Source organism: Cervus canadensis, chromosome 2 (assembly GCF_019320065.1).
Source record: "Cervus canadensis isolate Bull #8, Minnesota chromosome 2, ASM1932006v1, whole genome shotgun sequence".
In the NCBI taxonomy this organism is placed as follows: domain Eukaryota; kingdom Metazoa; phylum Chordata; class Mammalia; order Artiodactyla; family Cervidae; genus Cervus; species Cervus canadensis.
In genome coordinates, this window is record NC_057387.1 from 66,852,400 (window position 1) to 66,868,995 (window position 16,596).

General features: G+C 36.1%; 1 protein-coding gene across 1 annotated transcript in view; it reads right to left on the minus strand.

The window, feature by feature from the left end:
* Window positions 1-16,596, minus strand: part of LOC122436821 (serine/threonine-protein kinase TNNI3K) — a 371,699-nt gene that overhangs the window by 332,164 nt on the left and 22,939 nt on the right. The gene's annotated exons all lie outside the window — the stretch shown is intronic.

Here is a 16,596-nt window from a genome sequence, read left to right on the forward strand (position 1 = left end):
TATTATCAAAAACAAAACCCAATTAAAAAAATGACATTAGTCATTTTTCTCAACTTCTCAAACTTTAGTGAGAGTAAACACTACCTGAGAAGCTTTGTGAAAACAAAAACCAGGCCTCTTTACCCAGAAACTCTGATGCAGTAGATCAGGAGTAGGGCTTAGAATCTAATTTTAATAGGCATCCCTAGTGATTCTAAAGAAGATGCTTACTTGAAGTTTTGAGGAGCACTATTTTAAGATGGCTTAAAGTGAGATGCATACTCACCAGGAATTTTCTGAGTCTCTGAATTCCATGTATGGGAAAAGAGGAGAGAAAATTGAGATAAAGACAAAAAGAAGATTGTTTCACATTTTCAGTAGGTTCTATCCTATGGTAATCACTGAGGCAATATGTGATTTGGCTATACATCTATAGACCCATGGGCTTCCCAGGTGGTGCTAGTGGTAAAGAACCTGTCTGCCAATGCAGGAGAAATAAGAGAAGCAGGTTCAATCCCTGGGTCAGGACAATCCCCTGGAGAAGGTCATGGCAACTCATTCTAGTATTCTTGCCTGGAGAATGCCACAGATGGAGGAGCCTGGTGGGTTATGGTCCATAGTGCTGCAAAGAGTTGGACACAACTAAAGCGACTTAGCACGCACACATGCATATAGTCCTGTACTATAAAACTGAATCACAAAAGTGGAAACAATCAAGATGCATTTTACAGGTGAATAAACAAATGTGCATGTACATTCATACAATGCAAACTTATCCAGCAATTAAAGAAAGGAGCTACCAAGCCAAGAAAAGTCATGGAATAACTTTAAATGAGTATTGCTAATTTAAAGAGTCAGTCAGATAAGGCTGTACACTATATGATTCCAACTACATTTTGGGAAAGGCAAAACTATGGAGACAGTAAAAAGATAAGTGGTTGCCAGGGGAGCAGTGAGAAGGGGAGGGGGAAGAGGTGGAACACAGGGAATCTTGAGGGCAGTGAAATTATTCTGCATGATATTCTAATGGTAAATATATGCCATTATATATTTGGAAGAAACCACAGAACTATAAAATAGTAATGCAAACTCTGAATTTTAGTTAATAATGTATCAATAACAGTTCATCAATGATAACAAATGTACCAAACTAATTTGATATATTAATAATAGGGGAAACTGTTCTGGGGGAAAGGAAAGAATGAGTATACGGAAACTCAATACTTTCTGCTCAGTAATTCCTGTAAATCTACAACTGCTTTAACAAAAGGGTCTTATTAATTTTAAAAATTTTTTATTGGAATATAGTTGATTTACCATGTTGTATTAGTTTCAGCAGTACAGTAAAGTGAATCAATTATACATAAACATACTGTTGTTGTTCAGGCGCTAAGTCGTGTCCCGCTCTTTGTGATCCCATAGACTGCAGCACACCAGTCTTCCCTGTCCTACTCTGTCTCCCAGAATTTGCTCAAACTCATGTCCATTGAGTCAGTGATGCTATCTAACCATCTACTCCTTTTTTGGGGGGTACTTCCCAGGTGGCTCAGCGTTAGAGAAACTGAGTGCCAATGTAAAAGATCCAGGAGATGTGGGTTCGACTTCTGGGTTGGGAAGATACCCTGGAAGATAAAATGGCACCCCACTCCAGTATTCTTGCCTGGAAAACCCCATGGACAGAGGAACCTGGCAGGCTACAGTCCATGGGGTCACAAAGAGTTGGACACAACTGAATATTCATGCATTATTTTTTTAGATTCTTTTCCCGTAGAAGCCTTTGCAGAGTATTGAGAAGAGTCTCTTGCACTATATAGTGGGTTCTTATTAGTTATCTGTTTTATATATAGTGGTGTGCATATGTCAACCCTAATTTCCCAGTTTATCCCTTCCCTTTACTTCCTGGTAATCATAAGTTAGCTTTTTACATATGCAACTCTACTTCTTCTGTTTTTGTCTTTTGTTTTAAAGAGTTTTTTTTCCCATGCAGACCATTACAGAGTATTGAGTCAAGATCCCTGTGCTATACAGGAGGTTAGTGTTAATTGTCAATTTTAAATATAGTAGTGTATATATGTCAGGCCCAATCTCACAATTTACCTCTAACCCCTTCCCCTAATCCTCTGGTAACTGTAAGTTTGTAGAAAAGGTCTATTATTCTTTTTTAATTCAGGAAAATATAAATAAACACGAACAGAAACAGTAACTCCTTAGCAAGACCACTTGAATTTTTCCAGGCGTGTTTGTTTATAACTCATAAAGACAGACTATCTCTACGGAATACATAACTAACAGTATTTGTTTTTCTTTTTTTTTGTTTTTCTTTTACACTTGCTTGTATGTATGTGTTTTTTCATTCAAAATGTCAGGGTAGATTTAGTAAATACCTTATTTCTTCAGCTATTCCTTTTTGACTAACATTCATGTTCTACTGAATTGCCTAAGTCTAATGTAAATGGTTTCATCTTTTCAACTGATTCATCAGAACAGTTCAGCACATACATTGATATTCTAATACTTCTGCAATAAGCCTATCTACATTCTTTTTGAATTCCTTTATTTTTGGTTATATGATTTATTTATCCCAACCTACGCTTGTGCATCTACTATTTTTATTTTATACTAGTCTCTTCATAAATATTTTAAAGGATGCTTTCGAGATGAAAAATACAAATTTGACCTTGACCCTTCTTCTATCTTTATGATTCCAGCAGAGAAATTATAAAGAACATGTACCTCATGAAATCAAACCGATGCACTTAAAACAATTTTTATCATATTTAGGACTGTGAATTCACACACACTTAAACCTAGATGATTCTTCCGTTGTTTATATAAGGTCTTGTTAAGATGTGCCCAAGTTTTAAAAGTTTAAATTTTTGATGTGTTGCATCTGATTGACAAGTAATTAAAAGAATCATAGCTTTAAAAATAATAGGCCAGAATTACTAATTGATATATATTTAGGTTTCTGTCTTCTTTTAATAAACATTATGCATATTGAAACAAAGTTATCTAAAATAAAAACTGAACACTAAGATGTCTGTATCTATTCAATTAAAAACATTCTTTGATTAATTTCTTTTCAAACAACATATTTTTACATTAGACAAGCATAATTTGTAACATTATTATTGTTAAACAAATTTCCTTTCTTTTCCATTAGAATATCTAAATTTACAGTATTTTGGGTGGAACTATAAATCACCATTAGGAGTCTGAACATTGTTGAGGTAATATTCAGATTAATCCTCAAAAATGAATAGGACATGCTATATAATATTTAAAGTAACTATTGTATGAAAATGAAAGCAAATGTGAAAAAATCAGTATCACAGTAATTTTAACTGGTGCTCTCAGTATCTCTAACTGTGAGAGTATATTAAAGAAAGAAAAAATATCACTATTTTTATTTCCAATATACTACAACTGAAAATGAAAAGATTTTAATTTTTCTTGTACCTTCCTTTGTTGCTGAGTGAACATGTAGTAGAGCTAATTAAAGAATCTAAATTAAACAGTAATATTTCTGTCAGTGTCTAAAACTTTCTTTCCAAAATTGACAGGACTTCTTTCAGTTGTCAGCTCAGCTCTTCATTGGTTGATTGATTCATTTATTTACTCAATAAGCATGAACAGTATCTAGCACTCCAAAGAGATCATGGGGCCAGTGACAGACATGGAAATAGGCAATTGTAATATAGTATCTGTCTTATGATGGATATATATATGACTCATAATGAGAAGGTACATCAAATAAAGCCAAGCTTTCAATTGGAAAATATTTCTTTGAGGTATTAAAACCATCAGACCAATCTAAACTTCATGACTCAAGACTACTTTCGTTGTTTCATCATCCTATTTCCCTCCTCCTCAGAGTCTGATGGCCTGCTAAGGTAATATTATTGTTTTACAATTATAGTTCAGTTAATAACTACTTATTATTTTGGGGCAAATACCATTTCCATGTCTGAGGTTCCTCATTTAAAGACAAATGGAAAAAAGTGGACAAAGGAAAAAAATGGTTTTACTTAATTGAAGTTTTTCTTTATCATTTATCCACTTGTGTCTGTGTCTCAAAGTGAAATAGGTAAGATAAATTACTTAAAGCTTCAAACAATGGATCTATATAACATGTGGTTGTTAAAGAGCCTGCTGAGTGATGTCATATGACCAGTTCTTTGCTTAGACCCTCCAAGCAGGAACAATCTCAGTAAGTAGTCTGTCCAAGCATGGTCATCATTATTTTTGTCACATGCCCTATACTGTATCTTCTTAGTGGTAGAACAGTGATAATGGTTACCATGCCATACAGCTTCCTGCCATCTTCCTTTCAATTTGATATCATGTCAGTGTTAGAAATAGCATCATTCTTTGGCATGTACACAAAGTTCCTGATCTCCCCTCTGTTTACATTGTCCACCTCAGTATTCCACCAATCAGAACTGACCTTGACTCAATTGTAAAATGTATTTTATCCATGTTACACTATAGTAGGAGAATTAACCTGGCTCCCTAAACAGTTGAAATTTCACAACATACAATCTTGAATATAAATTAAAAGCAGTGTTATGGTTAAATTGGTGTAAAGTTGTTGGGGGTACAAAAAAGTCAATTTTTACCCACAGCTTCATTAACAGATCAATACTTTTGGCTGGGTGAATCAACAGAAAGTCACAGTTTATAGGTCTACACAGTATCTGATTTCTTCTTGCAGGGGCTATTGTCTCTGAAGCCAATTATCAGGGGACCTATTATAACAAGTAATGTTTTAGTATATCCTTAATACCAGGCAGACTTTTAATAATAAACCCAAGTTCAGTGCTTCCAATTTTACAGTCAATATATGTCTTAATATACTTATATCTAATTTTACTGGCATTCAAATAATATATCCTTCCCATCCAGAATTTAATAATATAAAATATATAAAATATAAAATAAAAAATATGTTTTAAATTAGACTTTGTGAACAGTTACATACATTTTATTCATAATTTTATGTCTTATCTTTAATTTGGATTACCCAGTTCAGTTCAGTTGCTGAGTCGTGTCCGACTCTTTGGGACCCCATGAACTATATAGCCCAAGAGGTTCCTCTGTCCATGGGCTTGTGTGAGTGAAAGTCGCTCAGTTGTGTCCAACTCTTTGTAACCCTATGGACTATAGATTATCCTGGCAAGAATATTGGAGTGGGTTGTTGTTTCTTCCTACAGGGGATCTTCCCAACCCAGGGATCAAACCTGCTCTCCTGCATTGGCAGGCAGATTCTTTGCCACTGAGCCACTTGGAAAGCCCCAATATATGTATACACTTTTCACAAAAACAATAATACAACAAACTGACATTGTGAAGTCCTACCCTGAGTAAAGCCTATATGAAGGCAACATCTACTTCTATTAAAGCACTTATTAGAGATGATAGAACTAATGCCTTCATTTCTCCTGTTAGGCTGTGAACAGCTTAAGAGCAGAAATTGTGTCTTACTCACTTTTGCATTTCAAACAGCCTAGCACAGAGCCAGACAGATATAAATTTAATTGTTTTGGTTTGAATCGAACTGAACTAAACTGAACCAAACTGTATTAGATTGAAACAATTAAATTGAATAGACTCAATCTCTTCAGTAAGGGAAATATTGCTCAGGTCTAAAACAGAGGTAAAGTGAGTAGAGATGAAACCATGGCCAATTCTGTAGACAAAATGTGGCAGTATTTTGAAATTCCATGCAAAGATAAATAATTCTAATCTCTTTATGTTTTCTCATCTTCCCTTTAAAATTTTACCTATATCTTAAGAAGTTTTTGCATTACTTGGAGTTGTTAACATTAACCATTTTTACAGGATATATGATGCTCTAGCAATAGTTTACAAATCAGACTTCATGGAGAGTTTCTAAACCCTACAATTACCAGGACTAAATTAGCTAAACTAAATCAGAATCCACTGGGATCAGGTCCTTGAATTAGGGGGAAAAAAAAAACAACTTCGAAAGTGATTTTTGGCACTGTTTTGTCCGACACTGTTTGTCCATAAAATAAGTATACAGTAGGGTCCCTGTTTGCTGCATATATATGTCTGAATATAATCTAATTTATATTCAAAACTATCACTTACCCTACAAAGCAGTTTTTGATGTACATTAATGAATGGTGCAAAAGAAACCTCCATGCTAAATAAATTAAGAACAGGAAAGGGTTACATCAGACTGGTTCAGTTCAGTTCAGTCGCTCAGCCATGTTCGACTGTTTGCAACCCCATGAACCATAGCACGCCAGGCCTCCATGTCCATCACCAACTGCCAGTGTCTACCCAAACTCATGTCCATTGAGTCAGTGATGCTATCCAACCATCTTACCCTCTGTCGTCCCCTTCTCCTCCTGCCCTCAATCTTTCCCAGCATCAGGGTCTTTCAAATGAGTCAGCTCTTCACATCAGGTGGCCAAAATATTGGAGTTTCAGCTTCAACATCAATCCTTCCAGTGAACACCCAGGACTGATCTCCTTTAGGATGGACTGGTTGGATCTCCTTGCAGTCCAAGGGACTCTCAAGAGTCTTCCCCAACACCACAGTTCAAAGGCATCAATTCTTCTGCGCTCAGCTTTCTTTATAGTCCAACTCTCACATCCATACATGACTACTGGAAAAACCATAGCTTTGACTAGACGGACCTTACAGAAGAATTTCTGAACATAGCAAGACTTAAATAGGTCTTGTTTCTTATGGCGTTTTTAAAATCTTGGAACAGAAATAACTATTTAGGCTTGAGCATATGATAAATTGAGAACTTGGACACAATTTAAATCATTATATCAAGAGACAATTCAGATAAATGTTAAGAATATATTCATTAAAACATCTACTATTGTTCTACAGAGTAAAACAAATGAAAACTGATGGGATCAAAGTGGGGCTTCCCTGGTGGCTTAGGCAGTAAAGAATCTGCCTGCAATGTTGGAGATCTGGGTTCGATTCCTGGGTGGGAAAGAGACCACCCACTCCAGTATTCTTGCCTGGAGAATTGAATGAACAGAGGAGCCTGTTTGGCTACAATTCATGAGGTTGCAAAGAGTTGGACATGACAGTGACTAAGTATTCAGGCATGCATGATGGGATCAAAGTAATTTATACTTAATTCTGATTGCTTTTCTGAGACTAACAATGGATGAGATTAAGTTAGGAAAAGTCTTAATTACCAAATAGAGAAAGTCCATAAAGTGGTAGCAATGGTGGAAAACAGGCACAGGAAAGACAATAAGAGTTTCAAAAGGAAAAAAGTCAAAACAAGAGAACTTAGAGGAAGTTCTAGAGGGAAGGGACATACATATACTGTTACTGACTCATATTGATACATAGCAGAAACCAACACAATATTGTAAAGCAACTATCCTCCAATTAAAAATAATTATTACAAGGAGAGAACTTAGAAAAGCTAAGACAACCTTAATTGTCAGAGGAGAGAAGCACCTGGGCAGAAGCATAAGCCAGTATCTATCAATGAGAGGATTATGCAAACTATATTTGAATTCATGGTACATTATGGCAAGAAATACTGAGGAAGTTGAGTGGTTTAAACATTGGCATCATTCCTTAAGGAGGATAATAAATTTTGCTTGTTGTAAGTCTCTTGAAATTACATTTGAAATGTAGTATTCAATATCTACTCATGATCATGAAAGAAAGAACAATCTAAGAAAGAAAATTTTTCTTGGAAATACAGAAATGGGTTATGAAATATATTACTGGTTCAAGAGAGGAACTGTACATATTCTCTAAATGCTCCTTTAATAATTCCATTAAATTTCCCTAGATATCATAATTGAATGGGCTGTACATTTTTACCCATTTAGAAGGTGTTTTGTTTTAAATTTAAATTTTGTAAAAGGCTTTCCAGTAAATTTTATCAAACCATTTCAGACTTACACTGCCCAGTGGCCTTTGGTGTTCAGATATCTTAACTTATGGCTTAATGCAGATCACAGGGAGTTAATGGTAGCATTAAGAACCAATCTAAAGCACTGTCCAATTTTTATACTTTGCCCTCTGCTGAGTTTTATGCTTAACTAGAAAATTACATTCTGTTTTTACTCAGTAGAAAACTTCAAAGATGGTTTCACTGCTTTCACTAACATCTGAATATGGACTATAAAATATGCATTTATGTAAGTATTTTTGGTTATTGTTGATTCTATTTTTCTACTGTGTAGCTTTCTACTATGTATCTAACTAAAGAAACATAATCTTTTTGCTCTTTAAATCAAATTGATAAAATACCATCATGTGTGGTATCATGTCTATATTAATAAAAAAGCCACCTACATACTGAATTTTTAGTTCAGCAAAGATGATGATAACATCTTATAAAGAAAAAAGGTAGCTATTTGTGTCTAAAGTAAAATATTCTCCAGAAATATGTGTTTAAAGAGAATATAAAATACAGGGCTAAGGTGAAAGAGGAGAGTGAAAAAGTTGGCTTAAAACTCAGCATTCAGAAAACGAAGATCATGGCATCTGGTCCCATCAATTCATGGCAAATAGATGGGGAAACAGTGGAAACAGTGACAGACTTTATTTTTTTGGGCTCCAAAATCACTGCAGATGGTGACTGCAGCCATGAAATTAAAAGACGCTTGCTCCTTGGAAGAAAAGTTATGACAAACCTAGATAGCATATTAAAGAGCAGAGACATTACTTTGCCAACAAAGGTCCACCTACTCAAAGCTATGGTTTTTTTCAGTAGTCATGTACAGATGTGAGAGTTGGACTATAAAGAAAGCTGAATGCTGCAGTATTGATGCTTTTGAACTGTGGTGTTGGAGAGGACTCTTGAGAGTCCCTTGGACTGCAAGGAGATATAACCAGTCAATCCTAAAGGAAATCAGTCCTGAATATTCATTGGAAGGACTGATGCTGAAGCTGAAACTCCAATACTTTGGCCACCTGATGTGAAGAACTGACTCATTTGAAAAGACCCTGATACTGGGAAAGATTGAAGGCGGGAGGAGAAGGGAATGACAGAGGATGAGATGGTTGGATGGCATTACTGACTCAATGGACATGAGTCTGGGTAGGCTCCAGGAGTGGTAATGGACATGGAGGCCTGGCGTGCTGCAGTCCATGGGGTCGCAAAGAGTCGGACATGACTGAGCGACTGAACTGAACTGAAAATACAGGATTAAACACTAAAAGCGTTGAACTCAATCAACTTTTTTTTTTTCAAGTTCAAAGTAAACACACTTCTGTGAAATATTATGCTATGTTAATGTACTTGTGAACTTTTCTTTCCCTCAGTTTTTTCTTTTCTGTGTCATTTCTACACAGTTCAACATTTAGTACTATCACATGAATCTCCACTTTCCATTATCATTTCACTAGGAAGTGATCTCAGGGGATACACTAGATATTTTTAAAACTTCTTCATTTTTTACTGTTCAACAGAATCTCATGTCAATTTTGTCATTTGGTAGTCAAATACTAGGATGATTACTCTCACCCATCACACACACTACTACTAGTACTATTATTACTACTATTTCTACCATCTCTGCTACCATTACATCACTTTTTTCCTTTTATTTTTGGTCAGCATTTTAATTTCTAAGAAGGTACCTGGACACTTTTATAAAGGAGTATAAGCTAACCTAAAGAGTAGATATTTCCTCAAACCAATCTTACTCTCACACACTACACTTCAGGCTGAGCCTCTTTTCGGCCCTCCTATGACCAGGCACTCCCACCTCCCAAGCTTCACAAACACTGCTCCCACTGCTAAAATACATTCCTGCACTCATTCTCTCTCCTCCTACCCTCCAAAATCAATCAAAGAAATATAAATAGGCCAATCTTACTCATCTCTTAAGGTCTCAGTATAAATGTCATATGTCCCGAGAGGCTTTTCTTAATCACAAAGTCCCTTAAGCTGGATGACATCCTATAGGTTGCTTATTGTAGCTCTAATCATAAATTTCAGACTTTTCTGGTGGCTCAGATGGTAAAGCATCTGCCTATAATGCGGGAGACCCAGGTTCGATCCCTGGGTTGGGAAGATCCCCTGGAGAAGGAAATGGCAACCCACTCCAATACTCTTGCCTGGAAAATCCTATGGAAAGAGGAGCCTGGCAGGCTATAGTCCATGGGGTCACAAAAAGTTGGACACGACTGAGTGACTTCACTTTAACTTTCACTCATTAGTTACTGCAATGGATTCCTTTTTCCAGCTGTCTTATCATTTGCTAAACTGGAAAACCCTCAGAGTGTCTAGCAAAGGTGCTGACACATAGTTAACATTCAATATATGTTTGATACTTTGAAGTCAGAGAGGGCCTAACAGTGGCCTATATTATTTATCTGTTTGAAACTATAATCTTATTTTTGAAGGAACTGTGTAGATTCACTTCCTACTTTAAAGCACATACATTGAACACACTTTTGTTTGCTTATGTATCCTCTGACTTTCTCTGTGAAGAGTTAAGATAGTTTATCATCTCTAACATACCATCTCATAAGAGACACTATGCTAGGCGCTGGGCTGTTTGCCTCAATATATGGTTTCCTTAACATGGCCTAAAAAGGCATGAGATTCTAGATGTTTACCTTATCTCACTCTTTCCTTTTCATATTATCCTAAACTTAGCATTTCAATGATCATTATATTCCATGACCATGATATTCATTATAAAAATATAACATCTACTGGTGCCATCCCCTCCACTTATATACCATGCCCTCTACTATTAAAAACACATCATCACTAGGGAAAATGTTAAATAATAAGTCAATAAATGAAAAATGACAATGTATGCTTCATTGAATGATAACAGATGACTGATTTCTGAATTCTAAATAAAATATAAAAGTAATAAACACAAATATCTGAGGAAATAAAAATAATAGCAGAGTATATAAAAACCATTTTAGAGCAAAGTTTGAACCCAGAAATGTAAATGGAAAATGGAATATGTTTTTGCCTTGAGGAATTAGCCAAAACTACACATTTGGTCTCAGTCAGAGGGTAGCCCAGTGTTCCCGCATGTTAGAAATTCTTAGACGGGATCATTGATAGATTAAGCAGGAACTCCTCCCTCACCTGCCAAATATGCCTTCAGATTAAAAATCAACTAGAAGTAAAAATCTGTCATACTATACTCCAGACCAAAATAATTGTGGAAAAGGCTGCTTTGGCATTGAGCAAAACAGGGGAAATGAAAAAGAAAGTAAAATAATATCCCTGAGAAATTCTGGCCCTAAATACGCTCAATATGGATTTCTCCTGTGGATATGCAGAGCTGCGTGGGCTACAGAACCTCAGCTACACATAATTTAAGATTGTAATACCTCTTCAGTCTCCCGACAAAAGCAAATGCAAAGCCCTGGCGGGGGAGGGTCCATTCATCTTAGGCCATGAGGAACTCCTACAGATATGTAACCAAGGACAATGAGACACAGTTAATGCTAATTAGACATAAAAGAAAGCATGGTGATATGAGCTGAAAAACTAGAATTAGAAGCTAATGGAATTATCAAATACTATCAAATATCAAGGACTATAAAACAATTGTGCTTGCTTACCACATTTAAAGGAAAAAAACAAGAGTAAGCATGAGACATGATAGCAATAAACATATCTCTAGAGAATAGGAAGCTCTAAAGGGAAAAAGCAGTCTTCAGTGAAAAGGAAACCCATAAATTAAAAATGTTTAAGAATCAGAAATTTTTCATTTCATTTTTTCAAAATATTTTTAAGAAACCAACTAAATTTTGTTTTCAGTTTACATTTACATATGGAATTTCATATCAAAAAGAAAAAAATACACCCTCCAAAAATATTGATCAATTTAATAAAAAATGGTTAACAATTTTATTAAGTGTATGTTTGAATTTTTAGAGCCCCTAGCAAATTATTTTTAAAAAATCTTGGCAAAGTTTAACTTTCTTCTTTACCTAATGCTAGCCATTATTGCTGAAACATCTTTATTTCAAATTCCTGATATTTCAAAGACCACTGGAAAGTTACTGTATTTATTTTGTTTTTTTAATTCTTTAACACACATGGACTCAAAGCTCACCCTAAAATATGATAAGTATACAGGACACCTATTATTCCTTGATTCTTTACTGAAATAAACTTATTAGGAGTCCCTCCTATGACGATGGTGTATTTTGTGTATTTCTTTGAATAAATAATATACAGGAATCATTTAAATGCATATTCAGTGGGAAGCCATCTGGCTCCATGTGAATTTATGAATATTTTAGCTTGCTCAGCGAGTCAAAAGTAAAATCTGGCACTTGGGATTATCATGTAAATTTGTGACATATATCATAAAAATTTGCTTCTATATATCAATGATTGACATATCTACAAAAGCATAGTTTCTTTTTTTCATCATTGATTGAGTCCACTTAAACTATGTGTAATATGGCATGCTTAGTTTGGAAGTCGTGGCAATCCAACTTGAATCAGAACATGCAATGATTTATTAAAATACTTGCATATAGAAAGAGAATCTTGGATCGGGTTGGACTTTATAGGTTACTGTTGTGGACACTGTGATGTGGCCCCCACATTTTTATTCTATGAAGGGCTTATTAGTTCAGTTACTTCAGCTACTGGGAGTGCTGTCAATAGATATATTTCAGCTGTCAACCCCATTCAAAGATTGCCTCAGCCACAGACAGCTATCTTGCCCAAAATGCTCCTTCCCAAGATAGCCATATCCAGTGATAGTTGATGAGTGCTATAAGTTGTGGCCAACTCAGGATAGCACTAAAGTGCCATTCGGGCACCAAACTCCTCCTGGGATTAGCCAAACAAGGCTGTCATTGGGCCTACATCCAGCTTGACTTCTTCCTTCTGCTCAATCCTGCTTCTGTTGCATTCCTTGAGCAATTATTAGTCTCAAAAGCATTTCTTAGGAAATGCACTGCACTCTAGACTCTGTCTTAGATCCTGCTCTCCAGCGCACTCAACCAGCAGCCATTATCTAATCCTACCTCTTATTAAAAAAAAAAAATGACTTTGTGAGAAAATTCTTGGGTAAATTGTCTTCTAGTCACTTTGCTTCAATATTTCTGGCATTACGAAGTTTATTATCTAATAAGACAATTTACTGTATTATTGGGCAAAGTTATTTCTAATACTATATGAACACTTTCTTCCTTGTAGTATCTCAAACAATACAAAACTAACTTCATCATTCTACTGATTTAATCATTAATGAATTAAATAGAATTCTGATGAATGTTCACAATTTATAGAATAATTACATTCTTAACATTTTTGATAATTACACTTTGATAATTTGAGAGGTAATAGTACACAGATGATATACAAATGAATGAAATCCCAGAGGAATGAAAGCGGGTAGAGAAACCTGAACACAATGACCTGTGATATTCCAGTGATATGAGATAAGAGTGATGATGAGGAACAAATTATTGACACTTCAAAGGAGGGTGAATGAATTAGGAAAAAGAACTAGTACTGTGGGATTCCCTGAAGCCAAATGAAGAATGTATTGCAAAGGCATAATCACTTGAAACAAATGCTGCTGACCTGGCATAAAGATGAGAACTAGAAAGAATACTGCATTGCTTTTCTTCTAGTTTAATTGAGACATAATTGACATAAGTTACTGCATAAGTTTAAGGTGTACAGCATAATGATCTGACTTACATACATCATGAAATGACGATCACAATAAGTTTAGTAAACATATGTCATCTCACACAGATACAAAATGAAAGGGAAAATATTTTTTCTTCTGATAAGAACTCTTAGGATTTACTCTATTAAAACGTTCATTCTTAACATATAACAGTGTTAATTATATTATTCATGGTGTACATTACATTCTTAGTACTTATTTATAATTGGAAGTTGGTACTTTCTGACCACCACCATTCTATTCCTTTTCCCCCTATCTCTTGCCCTTAGTAACCACAAACCTCATCTCGTTTCCTATCAGCTTGCTTATTTATTTACTTATTTATTTATTTTGAAGTATCAGGTTGGCCAAAAAGTTTGTTCAGATTTCTCTGTATGATGAGAACACCAGATGAACTTTTTGGCCAACTCAATATTATCGTCTTCTAACATTGTGCTGGGTTTCTCAGGTAGCACAGTGGTAAAGAATCCACCTGCCAATGAAGGGACAAAAGAGACACAGTTTTGATCCCTGGGTTGGGAAGATACCCTGGAGTAGGAAATAGCAACCTACTCCAGTATTCTTGCCTGGAAAATTCCATGAACAGAAGAACCTGGCAGTTGACAGTCCATAGGGTTGCCAAGAGTCAAACACAACTGAGTGACCAAGCACAATCCCAACACTATGATAGTTAATGGTGTACCATATAGAGATTTAATATTTCTATGCATTACAAAGTGATCAACACAATAAGTATAGTTAATATCTGTCACTGTATGAAGATATTACCAGATTTATCAAAATGGAGAGACCTGGAAATCCTCAGAGGAACAAGCTCAGTAGAGTAGAAGTACAGAGGTTAAGACTGAACCATGCTGGAGAATGAATGAGAGAAAAGATATTGGACAATGAAAGTGCAGATAGCTTAGTTTAAGATTTTCAGTGTAAAGGGAGGAGAAAATAGCTGAAGTGTAATTAAGAAAAATTCTTTTTATCCTAATTAGAAAAGTAACAGTATTTTTGTGTACCGATGAGAATGATCCAGTAGAGAGGGAAAACCGTTCATACAAGAGAGAAGAGAGAATTGCTGGTGTACTATCCTTGTTCACCAGCAACTGTTCACCAACTGGTGTATTATCCTTGTTCACCTCCTTCCTGTATCCTTGAAGGCAGGAGGAGAAGAGGACGACAGAGGATGAGATGGTTGGATGGCATTACTGACTCGATGGACATGAGTTTGAGCAAGTTCTGGGAGTTGGTAATGGACAGGGAAGCCTGGTGTGCTGCAGTCCATGAGGTCACAAAGAGTCGGACACAATTGAAAGACTGAACTTAACTGATTCTTGTTCAAAAGAATGTGAAATTACAAAGAAAATCACATTTAAAGATCTTAATGCTAAATGATGGTGATTCAGAAAACTCGACATATACATTCACTTGAGAGTAGGCAACTTTAGGAATAATATACTATATTCCTAGAACCCATTTCAGAAGTCATAGCTTCTTTGGAGTCACTAGAATACTACAGAAAAGACACAGACAAGATTACAGAGCCTTACAGGGCATTCTAGAGAGTAGAAAATAAAATGTTTCAAGCTCAATTGATAAGAGTAAGAGATATTAATTTTAATAGTAAAAAACTATCCTTATATACTATTTATAGCATCTTTTAAGCTTTCAGCCCCCTCCCATAATCACAGTAAATCAATATCCAAAAATATGCAGCAGTCTATTACTTAGAAAAGTTTTATAGTAATGACATGACTCAGTCAGTCACTATGCACAGGGAGACTTTTTGGTTGTACTAGTTTACCTTATGCTCATACTGTTCATGGGGTTCTCAAAGAAAGAATCCTGAAGTGGTTTGCATTTCCTTCTCCAGTGGACCACATTTTGTCAGAACTCTCCATCATGACCCATCTGTCTTGGGTGGCCCTTTACAGCATGGCTGATAGTTTCATTGAGTTAGACAAGGCTGTGGTCCATGTGATCAGTTTGGTTAGTTTTCTGTGATTGTGCTTTTCATTCTGTTGGCCCTCTGATGGAGAAGGATAAGAAGTTTATGGAAGCTTCCTGGTGGGAGAGACTGACTGAGGGGGAAACTGGGTCTTGTTCTGATGGGCAGGGCCATGCTAAGTAAATCTTTCATACCATTTTCTATTGATGGGCGGGGCTGTGTTTCCTCCCTGTTGTTTGACCTGAGGCCAAACCATGGTGGGATAATGAAGGTAATGGCGACCTCCTTTGAAAGGCTCCATGCACGCACTGCTGCACTGAGTGTCCCCCGGGTGCACTGAGTGGCAGGTGCTGCTGACCCACGCCTCTGCTGGAGACTCCTGGACACTCACGGGCATGTCTGGGTCAGTCTCTTGTGGGGTCACTGCTCCTTTCTCCTGGGTCCTGGTGCGCACAAGGTTTTGTTTGTGCCCTCCAAGAGTCACAAAAAGATAGGACACTGAAAGATGAACACCGCAGGTCAGTATGTGCCCAACATGCTACTAAAGATCAGTAGAGAAATAACTGAAGAAAAAATGAAGATGTGGAGCCAAAACAAAACCAATACCCAGTTGTGGATGTGACTGGTGATGGAAGTAAAGCCAGATGTTGTAAAGAGCAATATTGCATAGGAACCTGGAATGTTAGGTCCAGGAATCAAGGCAAATTGGAAGTAGTCAAACAGGAGATGGCAAGAGTGAACAATGACATTTTAAGAATCAGTGAACTAAAATGGACTGGGATGGGTGAATTTAACTCAGATGACCATTATATCTACTACTGTGGGCAGGAATCCCTTAGAAGAAATGGAGTAGCCATCATAGTCAACAAAAGAGTCTGAAATGCAGTACTTGGATGCAAAAACAACACAATGATCTCTGTTCATTTCAAAGGCAAACCATTCAATATAAGAGTAATCCAAGTCTATACACTGACCAGTAATGCTGAAGAAGCTGAAGTTGAAGAGCTCTATGAAGA